This window comes from Adiantum capillus-veneris, chromosome 12 (assembly GCF_014529385.1).
Source record: "Adiantum capillus-veneris isolate H3 chromosome 12, ASM1452938v2, whole genome shotgun sequence".
NCBI lineage: Eukaryota > Viridiplantae > Streptophyta > Polypodiopsida > Polypodiales > Pteridaceae > Adiantum > Adiantum capillus-veneris.
This window is the reverse complement of record NC_140942.1, coordinates 70,318,903-70,333,251: the sequence shown is the minus strand read 5'-3', so window position 1 is coordinate 70,333,251 and position 14,349 is coordinate 70,318,903. Positions and strand designations below refer to the sequence as shown.

Below are 14,349 nucleotides of genomic sequence, written 5' to 3'. Positions count from 1 at the left end.
CAAGAAGTAGCGCAGACTCTGATGATCTGTAAAAACTGTGAAGTCGGCTCCAAGTGGATAATGTTGCCACTGTGTAAGAGCATGGATCACTGCCAATAGCTCTTTCTCATAAATCTGCGCTATCAATTCTGGCCTTGAAAACATTCTACTTTCATAAGCAATCACATTGCCCTCTTGCATTAAGACCGCTCCCAGACTATGACCACAAGCGTCACAATAAACTTTGAATGGCTTTTGCAAGTCTAGCAAAGCCAACCCTGGTCAGTAGTCAATTTTTCCTCAAGTGTCTGAAAAGCAATCACCTCTGTCAGTCCCCACGTGAAAGGGATTCCTTTCTGAGTCAATAAGCGCAAAGGCAAAGCTATCTCTGCAAACTTTCGGGTGAACCGCCGGTAGTAAGAGCGCAAGCCCAAAAAGCTTCGAACTTCATGAACATTCTTTAAGTTAGGCCAATCGCGGATAGTCTCAATTTTGGCCGGGTCCATCTGTACTCCTGTTGCTAAGACGATGTGTCCCAAGAAATGTATTTCTGGCAAGAAAAACTCGCTCTTTTTGGCAATGATAACCAATCTATGATCGCGCAATGCTTGAAAGACCTGTAGCAGATCGTGTCGGTGCTCTGCTTCATTCTTAGAGAAAACTATAATGTCATTAAAGAAAGTGCCCACAAAAAATCGATGCTCTCGGAAAATCCTATCCATCATTCAGTTGAAAGTTGCTGAAGCATTTGTAAGTCCAAAGGGCATCACCAAAAATTCGTACAAACCAAAGCTTGTCCGAAAGGCTCTCTTGTAGATATTTCTCGGAGCGATTCTGATCTGAGGATATCCGCTTTTCAAATCAATCCTTCTGAAAAAAGAGGATCCCTGAAGTCTGTCAAGAATTTCATCATCCTTGGATACGGGAATCTATTCTTGATGGTGATTTTATTGAGAGCTCTATAGTCAATGCACATTCTGCAAGATCCGTCTTTCTTTAGTACTAGTAAAACCGGAGAACAGTAAGGTGAAGTATTAGGCTGGATGAGACCCTTTTCAAGAAGGTCTTTCACTTGGTTCATGATTTCTTCATTCTGGGCTCGGCTAACACGGTAAGGTGGCCGGTTCGGTGGTGTGGTTCAGGGTCCAGGGATCAAATCAATAGTGTGGTCCTCAGGACGAGATGGAGATAACTCGCCTGGTAGGGCTTTTGAAAAATAGTCAGCATGTGTGCATAAATTATTGTCGTTCTTTGTCCAATTTAGACATGTTCGTTCGTTGTTCATCATTCAATTCTTTCAAATAAATCGAGTAAACAAAAAGACTGGATTTCATTAATTTTGAAATAGCCGAAGTAGATACAATAGGGACGGACTCGCCCTTCAATTTTACATCAAAGTACAAATTTCCTGCCCTTCTCATTGGTCACTATCACTTTCTTGGTGGCCCGATAGTCGATGTCACGATTGTGACTATGTTAACAGCATTGCATCTACTTCTAGTTGCAGATACGCGAAGTGCCATGCCAAGGAGGACCCCTACGCTTGGATGGTCACACCCCGGTCCCCTTCGCCCAAGAGACGTGCCTCTTCGCCAAAAGCCACACTCCTTCGATGACTGGTCACACCCCTTCGCTCTACGGGTGCGACTCTTCGCCCACTGGTTGCAGCTCTTCGCCGAAAGGATGTGCGTCTCTTGACCATGAGAAGTGTCTTTTCATTTATGTCTCTTCGTCTCCTATATAAGGAGCCCTTGTATCACACATTCAATCAATCAACACAGAGTCTTCTAAGTCTTGTTTCTGAGTTCAGTTCGAGTTTTTTAAGTATTAATCATGAGTTTAAGTATTTAATTAAGGATTAGTACCTAGAATCCTCACGATCAACCACTTCATTGTTCTTATGGTACCAAGGTATTCCTAGGAGGACGTCACACCCTTCCAAAGGCATGATGTAAAAGTCCTCGTGACCTAAATACCCTTGACAATGCAAACAGTTTGCCGATGATAGGTGTAATGGCTACATCCTATCTGGGCACCGCTAGAACTGCCTCCGCCAATGGCCCCATCCTGTCGGGCGTAATCTCAAGTCGGAGCTGCCAATTCAGGTGAAACGAAGTTGACCTTGGCTCCTCCATCAAAGAAAATGAGGGCTTCCTGATCTTTTACTTTGCCCCTTGCACGGCAAAGTTCCGTACTTTCATCCATCTGACTTGGGTCGGTTCCCATGTAACCCTGCTTTCATCTTGCCTTTCCTACCACGTTCTTCCGCTGTTCTAGAACTCTCAGGCCTTTCTTCAATTTGTCCTCGTTGTGCCTTTTTGGGGCACTTTGCAGAGATGTGCCCTTGTTCCTTGCAACCAAAACACTTCCCCTCTTTGAGATAGTCAGCTCTCTATTCCGCAGTCAAGCGGGGTGGTGCATCCTTCTTTTTCTAGGAGTTCTTCTTTCTATTGTCGTTTGTCGAGGTGTCACGTGACACATCCAACCCTATGTGTCCGTGGACAAGCTACAGCGTGATAAGGGTTCAGTCAGTCAAGTTAGTCTAGATAGCAGTGATCTGGCACTTTTTGTGAGTCTATTCGTAGACCGTGCATACCCAGTCACTTAGCATAGATGCATATCCTCCGGTTGCACACAGCATGATCATCAGTATCCATCAGATTCAGTCAGGGAAATTTTCCAGTGCATTTAGCCTATTTTCCCTATTTTTTAGTTATTTTCACTTATTATTTTTAAGTGACTTTTCATCAAAAGTAGGTAGGGCAATTTTGCTAAGTTAATATATAAGCAAACCCAAGTTAGCAGTAATTGGCAGAAGAGGCAGCAAGAGCTTCCCGCTCAACAGGCAACTTCTCAACAGTACCCCCTCAGCAGCCCCCAGCGTTTTCTAGCGCTAGACCAACTCCCACTTTTCTAGCGTTTTTTCCCAGTCTTGCATGATCGTCAACATCATCAGCATCCCAGTTGTTTGCAGATTCCTCCCATCGCTAGAAGCATCAGTACTAGCGTTTTGCTAGCATCAGCCATCATTGGCGTTTTTCCCTAGGACCGGCAACCCGACACCCCTCACAAGCCCTAGCGTTTTTCAGCCAAAAACGCTGCAGCTCATTGGCGTTTTTCAGCCCAACACATAGCAACAAAAACGCAGATTTCAGCAGATAGAAAACGCAGCAGAATTCAGCCTAAGTGGTTGCAGCAGAACCCCCAATTTCAGCCCATGAAAACGCAGCCAAAACAGTCATATTCAGCTACCGAAACAGTCCCGAATTTCAGCAATTAGAAGACCGCAGATTTCAGCCATCAAGTCGTCGTCGTCATCACCGTCGTCGTCACCGGCATAGTCCCGATTGCATTGTCATTGTACCACTTTGTGCAATCATAAGTAGACCACTCTCGCCGACGAGAGTGGGGCCTTCGGAGGAGGGTTTTACAACGTCTCTAGTGTCGTATCTCTCTTCTCTCTCTATCTCTCAGTCTCATTCACTTGCACGCACAGTGTCCATTCACTTTGTTGTGATCATAGCACTTTCCATAAAGAACGGAAGCTTCTCCCTTCCATAAGAACTTAAAGGAACCTTGAGCACAGTTCGGAGCACTCATCTTGAGCAAAGCGCAAACAATCATTCCGCTGCACCTAACATTGGCATCAGAGCTTTGGCAGTGTTCTGTATCACTCAAGGAAAGAACCACAAGAACCACAAGAACCACAAGATTTTTTTTTTGCTTGTTGAGGCCGCACAAACCCAAGCTCGCTTGGGCATGTCGATTCCTAATCGTGTTTTGTTGAAGAGTGACAGGAATCCCAAGAAAGAAGGGCTTGTCCAGCCTCCCCTTGTGTCTCTTTTCACTCATTGAGAGCGGACCGTGCACTTAGCAGCCGGCCAATGGACGTGAGGTGGGTAAAAGCAACCTTGGTGTGAGCGCAAGGCTGCCAAGGGGTGCGCCCGCAGAAAGGAGCAGAACTCGGGTGAAGAGAAGATCCTTCTCCAACCCGATTTGCAAGCGAAAGAACACCTCAAGAACCTCAAGAACTCAAGAACCCCAAGACCCAAGACCCGCAAGAACCCAAGTTCCTCGTGAACTTAAGAACCCACAAGAACCCACGATTGCAGAATGATCATCACTCGAAGCGGAATGGATACTTCGCTTGGAGGTGATGAGCACGAGAGAGGCGAAGAAGAATTTTCCCCACCAGGAGGTTTTTCCGACCCTCCCCCTTTTCCATCTACGACAAGGATTGCACTAACTCCTATGGAGGCTTTCAACAAGAGGATGATGGACAAGAAGTTAGAAGACAAAGCAAGAGATGCCGAACGAGAAGCAGAAAGAACAGTCTATGAAGAAGACATGGCAGCCATAGAGCGTCAGTACCAAGAAACAATGGCAGCCATAGCGCGTGAGAGCAAGCAAGCACGCTTGGAAGCCAAAGCACGAGAAGCAGAATTTGATCGAGAGAACAAAGCAAGACAAGCAGAATTTGATCGCGAGAACAAAGCCCTCAAAGAAAAGAGCGACCACCACAACAAAGAGTTTTGGCAACTCTATTCTCAAGTTCAGGCACAGATGCAAGAGATTTGGGGAAAGGAGACTCTCTCTGTCTCTTCTCTCCAAAGCATGACACACAGGATTTGCATGATTGTGTGAAGCATGATGATGATTTCATTGACAATGATTTGCATGATGATTTGAATGACAATGATAAGCATGATGATTTGGATGCCAATGATTTCCATAATGATTTGAATGACAATGACAAGCATGATGATTTGCATGATCAAGATGTGATTTCTCACAAGCATGATGAGTTGCATGAAGAAGATGTGATTGTTCACAAGGATGATGTGTTAGTTGATGCTTTTACTAGAGAAGCTAACCTCGTTGCAGATTCGATCAATCACGAAGGATTGATCTTGGCTCTCGAGCATAAGTCCACATAACCCTCACAGGAACTATTATGTGTTCGCATGATTGATACGCACGCATTGTTCAAATGTTTCATTCGTGACGGTTTCCTGTATTTTAGTCGACATCGTTATGTGATCCCTTTTCCTAGGCATGACATATTGTATGTTGAGCACGTTTCTCTCATGGATGAGCACGAATGTATGCGGATTTTTTATGAAAAGCTGAAAAGTTTATATGTCAGGAAGTCTGTTGCTAAATTGGCTTTATCTGACAGAACAATAATTCTAAATGAATTATTGGATCTATAAGTGAGAGGGTTTTCTCGCTTGGAACATCAAGGAAAAATAATTCTAAATGAATTATTGGAATTTTAAGTGAGGGTTTTTCTCACTAGAGACATCTGAGTACAGAGTATTCCTAGTGCGTCATTCAAAGTAATGACGATAGCACTGTGAACGAGAATATCTGTAAGGCCACCAGGAACGGGTACTTATGATGCGTCACATCGAATGGGTGACAGGGAGCATCGGGAAGAAGAATCCGACCATCCGGGAACGGACATCTCTGATGCGTCATAGGATGGGTGACATAGAGCATCGTGAAGGGGATTGTACCGTAAGTTCGGTAGGAAAGGACTAGGTGATGGGTATTCTTGATGCGTCACAAGGTGGGTGACGGGTGCATCGGAAAGGGGATATCCATAGTCGAGAGGAAATCCGAATTGGAATATGCGTAAAGACACAAGCACAAGAATAAAGATGGGTTATGAGAAGCTTTTCTTAAAAAGCGGAAAATTTGAACGAGTTTTCCGGGAAGAGCAAACGCTTTCCCACGAGGAATCTATGTTTGCATTGCATTCGTGCATGTGGTTGCATCTAGGGACGCCTGGGAAGTGCTGTGAAAGCATTGATTTTAACTTATAAAGTTTTATTGAGTCTTTGGGTAGGTTCAGACCAATTTTAAAAATATGCCGGCCGTCCACTTAATAAGTGGGCAGCCACTTAGAAAATAAAGCAACAAAACCAACCAGCGAATTCTCTCTCCCTATTTCGGTTAGAACAGAAAAAAAAATAAAATTTAAAATTAAAAAAATTTATTATATATAAAAAAAAAAACGGCCGCGATCTCTTCGCGAGCAGCTATTCGTGCCGTGGTGAAGGAGCTATAAAAGCACCACATGTCCTCACCGAAGGGAGGTTGCCAGCGCCAGCAAGAGAAGACTCTGCCGCCAGAAGACGCGAGAGATCGTGAGACTACGAAGCACGGAAGTCGCTTTTCTCGGGCAAGAGTGACATGTAGATATTGTGGATTCGCCAACGAATTGTTGTCGTGTGTTTGCGTGTGTGTTTGCAGGTACTTCATCGCGAAGGAGAAGCGAGAAGGCCTTGGCCTACGCTTGGGAATTCCGGAAACGGAATTCGGAAATTGTCTGCGGAGTCTCAACTCCGAGTACAGACGCAAAAAGGATTGAGAGCTTGTCTCTCGGATTTCCCTTACGGGAGGAAACGACCATCGAGTCAGAGATTTAGAACGGAGGGGTTTTCTCCGGTTCTTGTGCTTGTAAAAGATTCTCCCTAATAAAGAATTCTCTTTAAGGTGGGGGGACCAACCCATCTTCTGGTCCCCAGTACTGTGTCGATCTTCTCACTCTCTCTCTCTCTCTATCTATTTCTCTCTATATCCTTTGGCTTCAATAATAAGAGATAAATTCTATTTATCTGAGTATATTTTATATTGTTATGCGCTCCCGTTTGTGACAGTGGTGTCAAAGCATGGTCTCCTCTCTTTCTCTGTAAAGGAGGACGACTCTGGGAAGATACGAGAAGAAGCCATGACAAGCCAAGAGAGAAGTAAGCAGGCGGAAACCTAAGTCCTGCAAGAGAAAGCTCGCAGAGTTGGAATTTTTTTTTTTTTCTCTCTGCATGAAGTCGACACAAGGCTGGGGATTCTTTGAGAAGGCGACAAGAGCATGATGCTCAAGAACCTAGAGAATCAAAGGAGCGGAATGCTCGAGATTCTTCAGAATCTAGAAAATATCCATGAACGTCAATCCAGAACTATAGCCATGAAATCCCGTCATTTCGGGAAGGATATGAAGAAGGTCTCTAGACCTAGGAACACTTCCAGTCAAGTTTGATACTTTTGACGGAAGGGAAGATGCCCCGAAAGCTACCGCTTTCATTCGACAGTTTGAAGTTGCCTTTGCAAATGGCAATTTGTGAGAAACTTCGAAGGTGAGGCATGTGACCAAACACATCAAGGGGATTGCAAGTCCTTGGTGGTATACCCAAGCTCAAGGAACTTACAACAAGACTTGGATTCAATTCAAGGCTGAATTTTCCGACAAATCTTTTTCCTCTACGCTTTGAGGAAGGCATTCAAGAAGATTGGGATTGGTTTGCCCAATAGGAACACGAGCGAGTCAAAACAAGTAGTGGTTCACTCTTGCCAAGGTAGCTCCATTCTCGATCCTCTCTGAGGAAGGAAAGATGAACAAATTTAACGAAGGACTTTTGCCCGAATTTTGTAAACCCATCTGCAAGATACTTTGCAGCAGATGGTGGAGTCATCAATAAAAGCTGAAAGTGTACACCTTGATGTACATAGAATACAATCCCCGTAGTGGGACGAGAACCGTTGAACCAAGAAACAACGAATTTTTGTTACCTCTCCTCGAAGAATACGTTGCTATCCGGAGAAAGTTTAGAGTAAGGGAATTCAATCTAACTCCTAAGTTTTTTGAATAGAAGACCCTCAAACTTCAAGTGAGAGGGCAAGTCTGATCAAAGTTAAGTCTTTGAGGAAGTTACAAAGCGCGTTTTCTTTTTCGCACGAGGATTGCATAAGTCTAGCCAAGACTGATCACTCTTGAGTGCTTATGAGAGTAGGGTTGAGTCAGAACATTGTTTTATACGATGAACTACTTTGCTTAACCATCCGGAAGGTCCATAATTGATCTGGTATCCGCTAATTCTCGAACAAATTACCTGCTACTGCGGGTAGGAAATTATGAAGGAACCATTCTGAGCTTTCCAGCAAAGAAAAGCTTTCATTAAGCTTGAGTACCTTATGAACCAACACCCCTACCCGGTAAGGGAAGATATGGTAGTGCTTTTTGCACAAGTGAATGAACACTCTCTTTAGGAGGGAAGGAACAAGCGACGACTACGGCCTGTGCTTGAGGAATCCAAGGATTAAAATCCTAGATTATTTGATGAGCGGGTTTTGCTCTAAGATCGAGCCAAGTGATCATCAAGTTGAGCGTCTTCGCTCTAAGGATCTTACGAAGGGAAGGTAATTTCCCAGGTTCATTGAAACTCTAACACAGCTTAAGAATTATGTACACTTTTGAGTACATGGATAACATACGAAGCTGCAGACCTATGCCAAGGAACTGGACGAGAGTTTGTTCTACTCTCTTGAGCGCCTTTTTGCGCGCAAGAATATTCCGACACGAGAATATGTGTTTGGTAGAAGGAATCTACGGAGAAGAGGTTTTCCGATGGTCGTTGATCATTGAGTACGCTATGTGCTTTTACCATTATAGTAGCAACTTTTGGTTGTGGTATATGTTTCTCATGAGCGGGTCAAGTAGCATTTACACGCTGTTAGAATAAATTCGAACTATTATGTTCGTAAGAATATAGTTCGCCAACCGTTTCAAAATGGTAAGAATTACAAATGGGAGAATACCCCTGAGAATCAAAGAGGGTTCGCTCTATTGTGAACAGGGTTTGAACGTACGTTCAAAAAATGCTATGGCTAGAATCCTATCTGCCTGAGATTTTGCAAGTTATCATTGATGCTTGCAAGGTGAATCATTTTTTATGATTTCGCAAGAAAGAGACGCTAATGGGCGTCGGGAAAACACTGCTAGTGGTAATAACTCGCAGGAGAATAAGATTGGAAGGAAGTGCCGTCGTGCACAAGGAATCTTCGGATTGGAACCGTCCGCCTACGTTGAGCGACGGCTCGGAACAAGAACCTTCTTTAAGGTGATCGCAGACTTTGTTTGTGAAGGAAGATATCGAGATTAATACTCATGATTTGGGCATTCCCTATGTGGGAGGACACAAGAGGTTTAATACCCTCTAGACTAACAGCGCAGGATTATGCGCAAAGACAGATACCTAGATTGATTTCTAGGAGGATTATTCTTCTCAGGATTGAGAAGGTGGAATTGAGTTAACAGATTCTCGGATGAGGAAACTTCAAATCTGTTGGAAAGACGCGAATGACGAGTTCTTACATGGCTCGTAAGTTTGATGAATGGTGAAGGATATCCTCGAGGTACTAGAGGAAGGACATGAAGCGGTAAGGTAAGTATTGAATTCTTGAATTTTTGTTTAATTTAATTTTGAAGTTTTCTTTTGAGAAAGGACTAGCTCAACTCACCATTGAGCAAGATTTGGAATCTTTCCGGTTTCTCCCTGGCAGTTCAGTTGGACCTCTACAGTTGAGGACAACTGTTTATAAGTGAGAGGGATGTTGCTAAATTGGCTTTATCTGATAGAAAAATAATTCTAAATGAATTATTGGATTTATAAGTGAGAGGGTTTTCTCGCTTGGAACATCAAGGAAAAATAATTCTAAATGAATTATTGGAATTTTAAGTGAGGGTTTTTCTCACTAGAGACATCCGAGTACAGAGTATTCCTAGTGCGTCATTCAAAGTAATGACGATAGCACTGTGAACGAGAATATCTATAAGGCCACCAGGAACGGGTACTTATGATGCGTCACATCGGATGGATGACAGGGAGCATCGGGAAGAAGTATCCAACCATCCGGGAACTGACATCTCTGATGCGTCATAGGATGGGTGACATAGAGCATCGTGAAGGGGATTGTACCGTAAGTTCGGTAGGAAAGGACTAGGTGATGGGTATTCCTGATGCGTCACAAGGTGGGTGACGGGTGCATCGTAAAGGGGATATCCATAGTTGAGAGGAAATATGAACTGGAAAGAGGAATACGCGTAAAGACGCAAGCACAAGAATAAAGATGGGTTATGAGAAGCTTTTCTTAAAAAGCGGAAAATTTGAACGAGTTTTCCGAGAAGAGCAAACGCTTTCCCGTGAGGAATATATGTTTGCATTGCATTCGTGCATGTGGTTGCATCCAGGGACGCCTGGGAAGTGCTGTGAAAGCATTGATTTTAACTTATAAGGTTTTATTGAGTTTTTGGGCAGGTTCAGACCAATTTTACAAATATGCCGGCCGTCCACTTAATAAGTGGGCAGCCACTTAGAAAATAAAGCAACAAAACCAGCCAGCGAATTCTCGGATAGAACATAAAAAAATTAAATTAAATTTTTTATTAAAAAAAAAAAAAACGGCCACGATCTCTTCGCGAGCAGCTATTCGTGCCGTGGTGAAGGAGTTATAAAAGCACCACATGCCCTCACCGAAGGGAGGTTGCCAGCGCCAGCAAGAGAAGACTCTGCCGCTAGAAGACGCGAGAGATCGCGAGACTACGAAGCACGGAAGTCGCTTTTCTCGCGCAAGAGCGACAGGTACCTATTGTGGATTCGCCATATGAATTGTTGTCGTGTGTTTGCGTGTGTGTTTGCAGGAACTTCATCGCGAAGGAGAAGCGAGAAGGCTTCGGCCTACGCTTGGGAATTCCGGAAACGAAATTCGGAAATTGTCTGTGGAGTCTCAACTCCGAGTACAGACGGAAAAAGGATTGAGAGATTGTCTCTCGGATTTCCCTTACAGGAGGGAACGACCATCGAGTCAGAGATTTAGAACGGAGGGGTTTTCTCCGGTTCTTGTGCTTGTAAAAAGATTCTCCCTAATAAAGAATTCTCTTTAAGGGGGGGGGACCAGCCCATCTTCTGGTCCCCAGTACTGTGTCGATCTTCTCACTCTCTCTCTCTCTCTATCTATTTCTCTCTCTATCCTTTGGCTTCAATAATAAGAGATAAATTCTATTTATCTGAGTATATTTTATATAGTTATGCGCTCCCGTTTGTGACAGTCACATTCCATGTCTCTTCCTTGGCATGACACAATTTACGAAAGAGCACATGAAAGTACGAGCACCAAGCATGGGCATTTCCGTTGTGAATTGCCACAGTTGATTGATTTAGGTCAGAAAGAAAAGATTCGATCTCATTGTTTGCATGTGTTTGATGAACGGTTTGTCATTCCGTCTCTCTGTTCATCTACATTGCATACATAGTCTTTAGAGAAGACAAAAAAAATTCCATTCACTTTACATGGAATAGGTATGTTCATGGTTTTGTGTTGGAAGTGGTTTCAGGAATTTTCAGCCATGGAGATTCTTGAAGAAGAAAGAAGCATGACTCTCGACGAAGTAGAAGCATCGAAGGAGCCGCAGAAGATTGTGTGTCCCTTTCGGCGCGGCCCAAAGAAGCAAGCGTTGCAGACCTTTATGAAGTTCAAGTACTGCACGACCCGCACATCAAAGTGGGCCAGCGAAGAGTCCCTTCCAGGATTCCGGATGCTATTGGCGATCTCCCTTGACGCCATACGGTTCGGTACCAGTACCTCACTTTGAAAAGGAGGGGATGTCAAGTGACACATCCAACCCTATGTGTCCGTGGACAAGCTACACCGTAATCATGGGTTCAGTCAGTCCAGTCAGTCTAGATTAGCAATGATCTGACACTTTTTGTGAGTCTATTCGTAGACCGTGCATGCCCAGTCACTTAACATAGATGCATATCCTCCGGTTGCACATAGCATGATCATCAGTATTCCCTTCAGAATCCATCAGATTTAGTCAGGGGAATTTTCCAGTGCATTTAGCCTATTTTTCCTATTTTTTGGTTATTTTCACTTATTATTTTTAAGTGACTTTTCAACAAAAGTAGGTAGGGCAATTTTACTAAGTTAATATATAAGCCAACCCAAGTTAGCAGTAATTGGCACAAGAGGCAGCAGGATCTTCCCGCTCAACAGGCAACTTCTCAACAGTACCTCCTCAGCAGCCCCCAGCGTTTTCTAGCGCTAGACCAACTCCCCCTTTTCTAGCGTTTTTTCCCAGTCTTGCATGATCGTCAACATCATCAGCATCCCAGTTGTTTGCAAATTCCTCCCATCGCCAGAAGCATCAGCACTAGCGTTTTGCTAGCATCAGCCATCATTGGCGTTTTTCCCTAGGACCGGCAACCCGACACCCCTCACAAGCCCTAGCATTTTTCAGCCAAAAACGCTGCAGCTCATTGGCGTTTTTCAGCCCAACACATAGCAACAAAAACGCAGATTTTCAGCAGTAACAAAGACGCAGATTTCAGCAGATAGAAAACGCAGCAGAATTCAGTCTAAGTGGTTGCAGCAGAACCCCCAATTTCAGCCCATGAAAACGCAGCCAAAACAGTCATTTTCAGCCACCAAAACAGTCCCGAATTTCAGCAGTTAGAAGACCACAGATTTCAGCCATCAAGTCGTCGTCGTCATCACCGGCATAGTCCCGATTGCATCAGTCCATTGCATCGTCATTGTACCACTTTGTGCAATCATAAGTAGACCACTCTCGCTGACGAGAGTGGGGCCTTCGGAGGAGGGTTTTACAACGTCTCTGGTGTCGTATCTCTCTTCTCTCTCTATCTCTCAGTCTCATTCACTTGCACGCACAGTGTCCATTCACTTTGTTGTGATCATAGCACTTTCCATAAAGAACGGAAGCCTCTCCCTTCCATAAGAACTTAAAGGAACCTTGAGCACAGTTCGGAGCACTCATCTTGAGCAAAGCGCAAACAATCATTCCGCTGCACCTAACACGAGGTCTGTCTGGTCCTTTGAGTCAAAACTTCATCAATGGGGTAGGTCAAGTTACCCGAATGTATCGAGAATCCCCGCTTAGCATGTCCAATCATTTGTTGTATGGACTCGGACTTTTGCTCAAGGCAGTAATCTCGGATTTGTGTAGAGAGCCGCAGAAAAACCGCTCAATCTGTTCTTTAAAAGTGACCTTCTTAAACGAAGAGGTCGGTAGAAAAGAATCCCAAAACCTTTCACAATATGCGTCCAAAGTGTCATCCTTGGTCATCCGAAGATGGTTCCAAGCGATTCTCACAACTCGTTCATATTCCTAGGTCAACCAAGAAGAAATAAAGAGCCGTTTGAACTTCAACCACTTGGTCGGGGCTTCTTTTCTAAGAAGAAGAGTGGACCACCATGTTCGTGCATTTCTCTTCAAAAACGATGCTGCCCTCCTGATCTTGGAGTGCTCTGAGTAGTGTCCTCCAAAGAAGGCTATATCAAACTGCTGAATGAAAACCAAAGCCTTCGGAGCATCTCGGAATCCGGAAAAGGATTCAAATTTCACTGACTATCAACCCTCTTTAAATTCCTTTGTCTTTTTATTCTTGTCTTCGAGGAAATCATACTGGTTGGCTCTGTAAAAGTGTTTCTTCTTTGCATAAAACATGTGATCGTCGGAGTCCGAACTGTCAGAGGATGACTCCTTCGTAGAACTGTCAGAAACTGGTCGGGATTTGATCTTCTTGCCTTTTTCTTTGTTCTTTCCGAAACTTTGTTTCTTGCTTCGCTTCTTGCCCTTTCTGTCCTCCCTGCTCGAGTCAGAAGAAGAAGAGCTAGAAGAACCGTCGGAAGAAGAGGAAGAAGAATTCGGTAGTCCTTCGAAACGCACATGCTTCTTCTGTTTTCATGCAGTTGCAAAAAAAGATTGACGACCCAAGTAACCAGGGTAGTCAGTCTCCTTGTTGTGCTTCTTCAATTGCTTCTTCGATGGTTTAGAAGCTGAATGATTCGGGTCTCGACAACATCATGGAGTTCTACTTCAATGAACATCCTCAGAGTAGGAGGTTTCTTGATTGCCGGTTTGATTGGTGTCTCAATGGCTTTCTACCAGCCAAGAGAGACTAGCCCCAAAGACTGGTGTCCCTTTCGGTATTCCTTTTTGTATTAATCTTTGAGCAAAGTACAACTCCCGCGGGTCCTCATCTCTCAAACTCTGCGTCCAAATGCTCTTGAGAAGAGAGGCCCTTAGGCCCTTTTTACTCTTACAAAGCAGGGTAGTTTTCGTACGTCGAACGGAACCTCTCGTTCCGTCCGGCCGGACCCGTCCCGTCCCGTGTGTTCCGTTCGTTCCGTCCGGTGACTTTTTTCGGCAGTTTATGACCGTTGGCAGCTTTTTGACCGTTTTGCAACGTCTAGTTTGTAGGCCTTTTGGAGCCGTTTGCGGGCAGTTTTGAAGCCAAATGCAAGCCCATGGCCCATGGGCCATTGCCATGCTTATTGCCCAAGGGCCAATGCCCATTGCTCAAGAGTCAAGCCTCACATGCTCTTCCTCTCCTATTTAAGCAACCCTTCCCCTTTGTTATCCAACACAACCTACAACTACAAGCTACAAGCTTTAGCCCTAAGCCTCTCAATGCTCTACCCTCTCATCTCCATGTGCTTCCATTGAAGCTCTCAAGCTCTCGAGTCTCCATTGGGTCTACCATCTCTCTCCTTCAAGCTCCCTTGGGT

At 44.3% G+C, this 14,349-nt stretch overlaps 1 long non-coding RNA gene across 1 annotated transcript in view; it reads right to left on the bottom strand.

Moving 5' to 3' along the window:
• Positions 1–14,349, bottom strand: part of LOC147445902 (uncharacterized) — a 65,609-nt gene that overhangs the window by 34,662 nt on the left and 16,598 nt on the right. The gene's annotated exons all lie outside the window — the stretch shown is intronic.